We start from the raw sequence: 10,527 nt of genomic DNA on the forward strand, positions 1-10,527 counted from the left end.
TTGTCAATTTTCTCCAAAATTGGTTAGAGATTTTTTGGGTGCCAAAAATAAAATGTAGCAGAGATTTTTTTTTTTCACTAACCCAACTGGTCTTTGCCTGGCACCAAAGCACCAATGCAATCCGTTGCGCATCTCCTTTCCTTGGTTTCACCTTCAATGGTAATATCTGAAATCTAGACAAAGTTGATTTGATGGTAAGCACAAGATTTTCACACCAATAGATGCTTTGGATATGAATGAAAATGCTTTGTTACCTGGAATCCTCAAAATACTTGTCCAAATAAGACCAAGAGTGATCTTATTATTTCCATCAACAATGTCATGAGCTACAACGTTTTCCAAGTGGAACTAACACAGTAATTGAAATACCAGGTAACCAGATATGATGCAACCAGATCTCAGTTAAAGCCTTTAAAGCTCAAAATAGGAAAAGGAGGGTGGTCCCAAATTGTTGCAGAAAGTAACTGGCTTAGCAATGGTTCCAATACACCATATTCCAAAATGGCCGCCATTTTAGTATTCTTTTGTTTCCATGCAAATTGGCATTATGGCCTTTGCATTCAAACGTAAAATTCAAAAGAATATTTAACCTTGAACGAGGCCATAAGGGCAGTTCCATGGAACCAAAGAATACTAAAACGGCGGACATTTTGGGAATAAGGTGTACGGAGTTACCAACGTATAAGTGCTTTCACTCAGAAAAGTTGGCTAGCTTTTTCCTAAATTGAAGTAAATTAAAGACAGTTTCTTTCAAAAACAAAGATTGCAGTTCACAGTGACAATGGCAACAGTCCTTACTCTACTCAAATCAGCCACCAACATTAAATTTTTATTTGAAGCCACTTAAGTAGGTGGGATCTTGGAAGTATGTCAACTTGCAACTCTTTTCCCTGAAACAAAGCTGGTGATTTTATGACACCAATTTGTGCCCAAATATGGACAAAAAGAACATGTAAGGTCCACAAGCCGTAAAATGCACAAGCTACCTTACATCCAGATAAGGAATTTATTAAACTCATAAAAAACCCCCCAGATCTGAACCAGAGGTTGACGCTTCAATGTCATGAGCTTATACAGTTGCATAACGGGTGAACAACATGTGATATCCTAACGATGCAGTTGAGCACACAGATAACCATAAGGACCTACAGTATATAATGAAACTTACCTAAGACAATCACAAACATAGAGTGAGAACATACCCTCTGTTGTTTCAAAAAAATCAAGGCATTGTCAACATTCTGCAGCATGTGAATTCTCATTCTTCCTTTGGAGGGTTTGGGCTGAAATAAGTAAGTTGATGAAATAATAATCTCTTCCAGATCTCAGAGTGATTTACACTTCAAGTATTAACACTAATTACAATGAATGGTGTCAGATGAGAAAATCACAGGAAACATTATTAGAAAAGAGGTCTAAACAAAATGAATTTCAAAAAGGATTTAAACCCAAGTCTGTGAGACCGCCCTGCACTCTGTTCTACCATATAAGGCATTAGTTACAGTCATTTTTTTAATAAAATTATTCTTTGGACACATACACAATACTTTTGATGCAATACAAATTAAAGTGAAGGGAGGTAAAGTCGTGATGGGCGTTGGATCAAGACCAAGTTACTTTCCCATCCTGTATGATGCAAGGGAGAATGTTAAAAAATACATCTTACAGGGCTCGAAGTTAATGAAAAAATCCACTTGCAAAAAACGAAGGTGAAAACAAGTCTCAAAATTCGTGACTTCTCCAGATGTATTTTTAGAATTCTAAACTCCAAAGGGAAAAAATCGCTATGTCAAGCCATGTATTACGAGTAGAGATGATTCAAGGTTGACAAGCAACTTGTTCCCCCTCTTCAGAACAGCCATCTTTTTAAAAATGCCTCATTTAAGCCAAAAAAAACCAAAAAATTGGCCGGTCGTTTTCCTGTCAAATGCAACAAAGCGTTAATTGGTAATGGCAAATTGTGGGAGGTGCAGTGGCACTCATAGGTTAGAGTGCTCAACTCCGGATCAAGTGGTCCGGGTGCGGGTCCTGGTCGGGGCACATTGTGTTGTGTTCTTGGGCAAGACACTTCACTCTCACAGTGTCTCTCTCCACCAAGGTGTATACACGGGTACCAGCGAAAATGACTGGGGGGTAATCCTGCCCATGGACTAGCATCCCATACAGGAAGGGGGGGGGGGGGGGCATAAATACTATCGTAGTCGCTGCCGCTAGAGAAACCAGAGATAAGCGCAGGCCTGATGGGCCTTCGGGATCGTAAGCAGTGTAAATTGTTCGACCCCTAAGGGAGTTCCCCCAATTTACAGCTAAAATCATCTGGTGTGAGGGGAGAATTAAGACGACTTGCTATTTGGAGAGAAAGGGATTTATCAAACCAGGCAGGCTCATGGCTTTAGCTAGAAAGTAATTTGAGAAACCTCAGATTAATAAACCTGGAGTCCAAATAGTGATAGACTAAGATCTCGGCCAACTGGGCTGGTTGTTTGGCATGTATATGATAAAGTAAGTCTATTTATTTATGTTATTTAACTTAGCCAGTCAAGCTGACAGAGCGCCAAGGACAGCTTTGCGCAAACTACTGTCGCCCCCTTTTTCCCACAGCACAGATCTTAGACTCAATGAACTTTGCTGACCCAAACTTATGGGTGATGCAACATACCAGCGTTTCACCAGAGAGGATCTCTAGGAGTAAAATCAATTTTTTGCCATCTCGTAAGTCATGATAAAAGGTCATTGATCCTTGCAATGGACACGCTGAAGATGTGAATTGATCCATTTTGTGAAAGTTTTTCTTTGCACTTTTTCTCGTTCATCTGCAAACTACAATCATTTTAGTGAATGCTCTGAAACCCATTTACTCCCAGGGGTTCCCCCATTGACGAGTAAAATTGTCTGGCATTAGACAGAGTAAAATACTAAGTCTGGCCGAGTTAGGCCGTTTAGGACGCTTTGAGGCGTCAAAAGGGTAAAAGGGTACACAATGTATTCCTGAAGTTATCTCTACATACAATGGACTGGTTGACCAGGCTAGTGGAATTTTTCAAAACTGAATAAAAGCATAGGGCGTTGTTAAGTTAAAGCTTGCCATATCATTTGTATATTTTCGCTGGTTAAAAGCATTAAGAAAAAGTAAAAATCGTCTATTAACAAATCAATTTTTTTTATGATAAAAAAACTGTTTGTTTGTTTGTTTAGACTACCTTTGTTCTTTACCAAGAATGATAGTATTCATAAACACTGATTTGGAAAGCAATATCAATTTTTAAGCAATGACATGTCAGAATTTGCATAAAAAGTCAGTGTCACCAAATGCTTACTGCAGACATGAAAAGAACAAGTTACTATAACAAAAACAAAAAAGGAAACTTTAAAATTCCAGAGCTTCAATTTATGTTAAAGTCCACAGTCATTCCAAACATATAAAAAACGGCCATATATTGTCCCTCCTTGGCAAGGATCAGTACAATTGTCAAGCAGACAGTTTTATGAAGAATATTTTAATTTATCCACTAAGGGTTTTTGCTTTTAAAATAGCCAAATTTCCATAACTTGAACAATAAGAGGATTGTTTACAAACCATCAGTGAGGAGAATTAAAATTTAGATTCTTGGAAGTAAAAGAGTCAATTATCCACTTGCAACAAATCCCCATAATTACACATCTTTTTTTACCCCCGGGATATATTGCACTTAATCATTGTTTTACAATTTATCCTGCGGAAATGGAAGATTTTGTCCCATGAGAAATCAAAATAAGGTTGCTATACAAACACATTTTTTGTTGGTGGGGGGAGGGGGGCAGTAAAAGAGGAGTATATTGGCGAGTTGTGCCAAATGGCGAATGATTTGAACACACTTCCAGCCAGTTAAAAAATAAAAAAGCAACTTATGCGGAAAAAAACCAGTTTTTCCGCAAGTCGGAGATTTGGTATATATAGTAGAACAGCCGCTCTCAGAATTAAACCACCATACTAATCCAGGAAAACATAGTGATAAGCCTAACTGGACGTTTACATAATCATAGCCCGAAGAAACAAACAATGATGTTGGCATACCACCAAAGCTGCTTCAATTTGAACAAAGTGTCGCGTTCTTTACGTTAGGGTACTTGCTTTCTATCATACCCTCGTGCAACCTTAAAAGGCAAAACTCACCGGACAAGCCGGATGCCATGATAGCGGGTTGGGATATTATCTTGTCTGCAAATAATTTCGGTATACGGTGACCAACAAATTGTTAACGTTCTTTTATTTGCCAAATAACACCCACCTCCTGCTGCCTCGGCACATGCTCAACTTATGTGCATAAAGCCACCAAAACCGTTTCGAAAGCATTAATCATCATTTTGGTTGTTTACGCCTGCCTCCGAACAGCCAAAAAAATCTTGAACCCTATTTTAATGCACAAATTAAACTTGCCTGCCAGCACTTTAATTCGAGATCTTTCGATAAACCGAGCGGAGCTTTGCTGTTCCATCCAACTGATCTTCTTCAGGGCCGCGATAGTCGGTTGAAACTTAGCCCATTGTCCCCATAGATTGAATAAACGCCGTAAAATAAGAACAGTGTGCCAGTCGTAACAAAACCCTCTTCTAGAATTCATATAACAAGAGAGGAGGGTCGATAGTTATAACCTTTGACAAGATTTCAGCAATACAGCTTAAACAATTTTGCATTTAACACGCCAAGATTATGTGAGCTAAAAAGCACGCTGTAGCAAATGTCAACTAATTTTCAACGTGTAGAAAAGACACTGTGATGGTCACTTCTTTTTCATTTGTGGCCTTCATGGATGTGTTGCCTTTGCAAACGGCGACCTTAACTTGTGACAAGAGTAAGCGCTCGAAATCCTGGATTATCCGTCGCAGCTAGGTAGTAATAAGGCCGATTCTACATTGTAGTGGTCTGTAATCAAGTTTTACGTCCAACAAGATACCCTTGGAAGAAGTCCAAGAGAGACACTCCGTTCCCAGTGAGAAAAAGACGCCTTTACATTTCAAATAACGTGTTATGAAAGAGGAGAACCAAAATACATTCGGAGAAGAAATGGCAAATCAACGCCGAGCTGCATTCCACTGAGACTCTTTCACCTTCCCCGCCCTGAAGCACCCAAACGTTAGCCAATGAGGAGACGTCTACTAATCGCTCCAGCCAATCATTGAGATTTTTATAGCCCACAAGTCACGGGAAGGTTTGTTACTTTGGCCTTGCGAATGATATATTTTGAAAAAAAGAGTTGGTTAATCATTTTCCAGCATTAGGACAGTAATAATTGACCTGTCGGGATGAATTTTTTTCAAACCATCGCTTAAAGACATTAACAATTTTTGCGCTCGACTAGTTAAGAAACAAAACACTGTGACCTTTTCAACTGCTTTGGTCAGAAAAGAAAGATCAAGGAGATACCTTTTAAGATTCTAATTTCGGCGGGACACAGCGCCCAAACTTAATGGCCCATAATGCAAGGACTTGAGAGAAAATAAATGAATTTGGTGACAAACAATACAAATGAGGTCCAGTTATGGATAGAGTATTCCCTTTTTAAGCAATACTATGCAGATGAGCTGTAGAGGAGAGTGAATGTCGTTGCGCCTCTGTTAGATCTGGACACAGTCTTCTTGCCATTGTCGACGTTGTAAAGAAAATACATGAAAAAGCTGAGCGTCTTGTAAATCGCCTCTAAATTTGAGTACCAAATGGCTTATGATGAAACATTGACCAAATATAAAATAAGACAAACGTAACTTGTGTTAGTGAAACCGCCACTGTCCCTGTGACCGGCTGAGGATTATTTGATCAAAGTTTTCAAAACAAGTGTTTACTTGCAGCGTCAGACTATTTGACTGGTTATGACATATTACAGACCACTGCTGAATGGAGAGCAAGAACTGTGAATGCGACAACAGCACCTTTGCGTTAACACCGCTGTACATGCAACGAATTTTTTAGGTTGTTCAAGAATTTCTTCAAATTGTCTTTGCCTAAGTTCGAGCATTAAACAATCCTTTGGCTGATTATATGGCAGTTGCTTTCGTTCCCTAACGCATGCAACTCCTTGATATGTTTGCAAAATTTATCATTACTTTTCTCTTTAGCCAAAAACATCACATAAAACTTTGGTAATTTTGAAACAAACAAGGTGATTCCTCACTGGCTAGGTGTTAACCAATTATGCAACCCTTATTAGTTCTAAAAGGACGCGAAAGTTTATTTAGAATAACGGATATATTGCAAAGGAAGTCTTACAGGATTGTAAAAGGACTAGGAAGATTTAAAAATAACTGAGGAAAACAAATCGCTTGCCTTTTACGAAAATAAATACCTTGTCTCCATCGACCGCTGTGCTCGTCATTCGAACATTAACGATTGGCGTGTCTAAACTGGTAGCACAGTCAATTTATTGAAACCAAACAAAATGCGAGTTCGAAGGTTATTTATTAAGTATCAAACCGTGCTGCTGAATTTAAGCTAGAACATATTTTCGATGGTTGCAGTGCTAGATCCTACAAAAAGTGAGGTGAGGGGACAACCCTGAAAAAAGAGGTTCAAGTCTGTGTAATCTGAAGCGCAACCGAGTTGTCAATTTCAGTCAATCTTACAAACCGAGAAATATGCAAACAGCGCTTTCCGATGCATGGGCGGAATCTGAACGTAATAATTTGCATCGGTTTCTGCTTGGAGATTAATATCACATATAAATAGTTCTGGTCTAGAAGGCTGCTTCCTCAAACATAGGAGTAAACAAATGCTGTCAGTATTGACTATGGTCGCCTCAAGCTAGCCGAGTCCTTGATCCCAGTTGCTTCCAACGACGTGTGGACGTCAAGCAAACAGAAACTGAATGGATATTTCTGTGGAAAATTAGATTTACGAAATTCGACTTAACTTTACCTGCGGGCGCAAGGTAAAATGAAGGATCTTCTTTTTCCACCGTTTTTCTACAAGCTTTCGACTATTGCAAATCTCGCACATCACAAATTCCCGCTTTCTTATTTCGGTTCTCTTTTCGGTTCTCATTGAAATCTGCTTGCCTCATACGTGAAGAAGCCATCAATTGCGGCAAGTTATAAGCGAGTTTGGATCTGCTGTGCAAGATTTGAATAAAGGGGAATGAAAAGCGGGGCCCCCCCCAATTTTTTACGGCAGGAACATCAGCGTAATTAAATAGGCGGATATATAGCTGCGGATGTCTACAATTAAACATGGTTGTTACACCACGAGGAAGGACGCAAAGTTGTGATAGAAGTGTCATACATTTTCAGACTCGTATAACTGGGGTTAAATTCGAATTACCAGCCTAAATTAGAGCGATCGGTTGCTCAACTCGAAAAGACGTTGGGGGTTTAAACGGACTCCTAAATAGCTTTTACTCGTCACGCACGAATTGACGCTATTGACTTTTCAAACGGTATAACGCAAATAATCACTTGATCGGGCGAAGGAAAATTCGGCCAAAAAACAATGTAGTGAAAGAGTTGACATCTGCAGAATAAGTTATGTGATATTGCTATGGCTTCTAGCCAAGGCGATCGTCGAAGAAACAAGTTGCAAACTAACCTTCATAACATCAGCGTCTCGGTTCCTCCATCTTTGCAGAAAGTGGTTCGAGTCTATGGCGGCTGACTTCTAACAGATCTGTGCTCGCTGAATCAAAGGGATGTTTCACTTCCACAGCCATGGTTTAAGTTACTCGAAGAAAATGTTCGATTTGATGGAAAATTTCACGAAAAAACCTGCGGGCTATGAGACGCGACGATCGAATCTTTGCTCAAATTGCAAAGCAACGTGAGACGCCCTAAAACTGGGCCGGACTCCGCTCATGTGATATTCAATATCCTGGCATTCATTTGGTCGCTGTTTATTATTCTACACGAACCAATCCGACGGTCACGTCTTAGGTTTGTTCAGTCGCCTAGAACATTCAATGCTGAGGCATGCTCTTCCAATCAAAGGGAAAAGTTCGAAAGAAAAATTTGTCCTTCTAATAAACACAATTTCCAGTGGAACTGATATGTAAAAAAAAGGCATTCATAAAAAATTAAAAAATTTGAAAAAATTAGTGTCACCACCCTTAAACAAACAACTGCAAGTGGAAAAAATGTAGTCAATTAATGTCTATTTTTCATACTTTAGTTCTTGGCTTTTTCGTTTATTTATTTTCAAAATTACTTTGTCCTCTTCTTGAAAGCAAAGATTAGTATTTTTCTAAACAAAAACCCCAGATTATGATCTGATGACATCCTGTTTTAATGAAGGGAGCATTCACAACCACGTGTGGGGAGGACTGATATGAAATTGGGGTCCTCAAAAAAATTAGAGGTAAAAAAGGGAGTGTTTGAAAAAACAGAGGACTGTCTCAAGGGGGGAACCGTAAATAATGAAAACAAAAAATATTGCCTTAGCCAATGTAACACAAGGTAACAAAACAATACTAATCATAGAGAGTAAAATGGGTTGACAGTCCTACATGACTCCCTTACATTTGTATGTGGTCTGCTTTCATTTTCCTTTGTCATAGAACTTTGCTATCTCAAGTACACATTTGAATGGATGCCTCTTTCAGGCGCTGTTTCAACGGGCCCAGGATTTTTGTTCTTGAGCACCTGTTAGGTTGCGCCATGTATCAGTGAGAACAGCTGGACTTTCTAAAGGCTTGGTTTGCCTTGTCTTCTTTTTGCATTTCTTAGCAAATTGTTATGCTCTCTTAGGGTGTTTTTCTGTTTTCAGCCTTATTTGTACCTTTGCTTGTTCTTCTGACTACTGAAATTTTTAATATAGTAGAGAATTTCTCATCAGTCCCCCCTCCCACCCAAACAAGTTTTGTGAACGATCCCAAAGGAGTGTCTGTAAAATTTATTTATTACTAATATGGGAATTTGCTTGCATGCCCTGAGACAACTCATTTTCACAGGTCTTCTGACCTTGTGCAAAAGACGATGATTTTTGTAAATGCTTTGTTTACAGTGCGAAGCGCACTGTAAACTGCTATCAAGCTGCTGTAGTTCACAGGCACCCCACTTTTAATTATCTGAAAGAAACATGATTAAGGCAGGAGGCAACCAGTTGGCTATTTACAGAGTGGTAGAGTTGAATCCGGGACAACAGGGAAGCAAATCCAAACCAAAGGGTAGAACGGGATTTGAACCCAGGGCAAACGCATGCAAACCCAACGCCATCATCAGTGGAACACCATTGGCCTCCCTTTCCCCATAGAGAGCTGCAAGAGGCATGGTGAAAGTGGCATTAGAACCAAAGATTATTTATGGTCTAATTTATCCATTAGGAACAAGATACTCTTGAGTTGAAAGACTTCAAACGTGGCAGCTCCCCAAGAAGGCTGCGGGGGGGGTACGACGATAGGGAGTAAGGAATCTGAGAAACCAGTGGGAATTTTGCAGGATCACAATTGTTTCACCTCCACTTATCATGGGCTTATCACATTCTTTTAACAAGCAGAGCCCTCCCAACCCCCTTTGCGGATCTCCACTCACAATCGTTTGTTAATATATTTTTGTGCTAAAAAAACAGCAAAGAAATTCCAAAAGAAACTAATTTGTTGATTGAAGACATTGCATCAGGACTGGAAATTATTGTAAAACACCATGTTAAAATTCAGCCTCGGCAAAAGGCTGATTACCAGCAAGTGACAGTTTTGCAATTATTCCACCATCTCCTATGGTTGCGAGAATGACACTAGTCCCACGAAGTTTCAGTCCAAATAGCAGGACACTTTATCCTATAGAGGTGTTACCACGCACTGGTGGCGCAGTTGGTTGAGCATCGAGCTGCCATGCGGGAGGTTGCGAGTTCAACTCCGGCCGGACCAACACTAAGGGTCTTAAAATAACTCAGGAGAAAGTGATGCCTTGGTAATTACATCCGCAAATGGTTAAGACTTTCAAGTCTTCTCGGATGAGGGACTATGAACTGTAGGCCACGTATCTCACACCTTTCAATGTTCACAACCCAGTGGGACATAAACGAACCCACACACTATTCGTAAAGAGTAGGGCATGGAGCTCCCGGGTTGTGGTCAGGCGTTTCATTTTAATTCATCATTGTGCTGGGTGAGATCGAGACTAATGGACTGATAGCGGCTGCCAGCGGCAACATGTAGATTATGATGTCGATCTCACTCATTGTCCACTTGCTTGTAAATGCGCATTTGAATATGCCAATAGAAAAGCCTCGCTATATAAATTCATCAACCATTACAATAGTTCAGCAACCTGTTTACCTTGGAAATAGCCCTTTTCACAGTTAGTTGTCTATTTTTTTTTTTTTTCCATTACAATTTAATCTGACGTGGCATGCGAGGCAATTTCGGGTTAAAAAAACGTAACAAAATAGCCTGAAATTTGCCTCACATAAATGCTAGATTATGGGTTACAGTAATGCAACTGAGAACAACTAACAACGAAAAGGGCTATTTAGTTATTTAGCCAAGGAAACAATAACTTGAAAGGGAATTACTGCTCCAGAGGCTGGATTTTCACAGTGTGGGTTGTTTTTCGCAAGGACGACTCAAC

Source organism: Montipora foliosa, chromosome 11 (genome assembly GCF_036669935.1).
Source record: "Montipora foliosa isolate CH-2021 chromosome 11, ASM3666993v2, whole genome shotgun sequence".
In the NCBI taxonomy this organism is placed as follows: Eukaryota; Metazoa; Cnidaria; class Anthozoa; order Scleractinia; family Acroporidae; genus Montipora; species Montipora foliosa.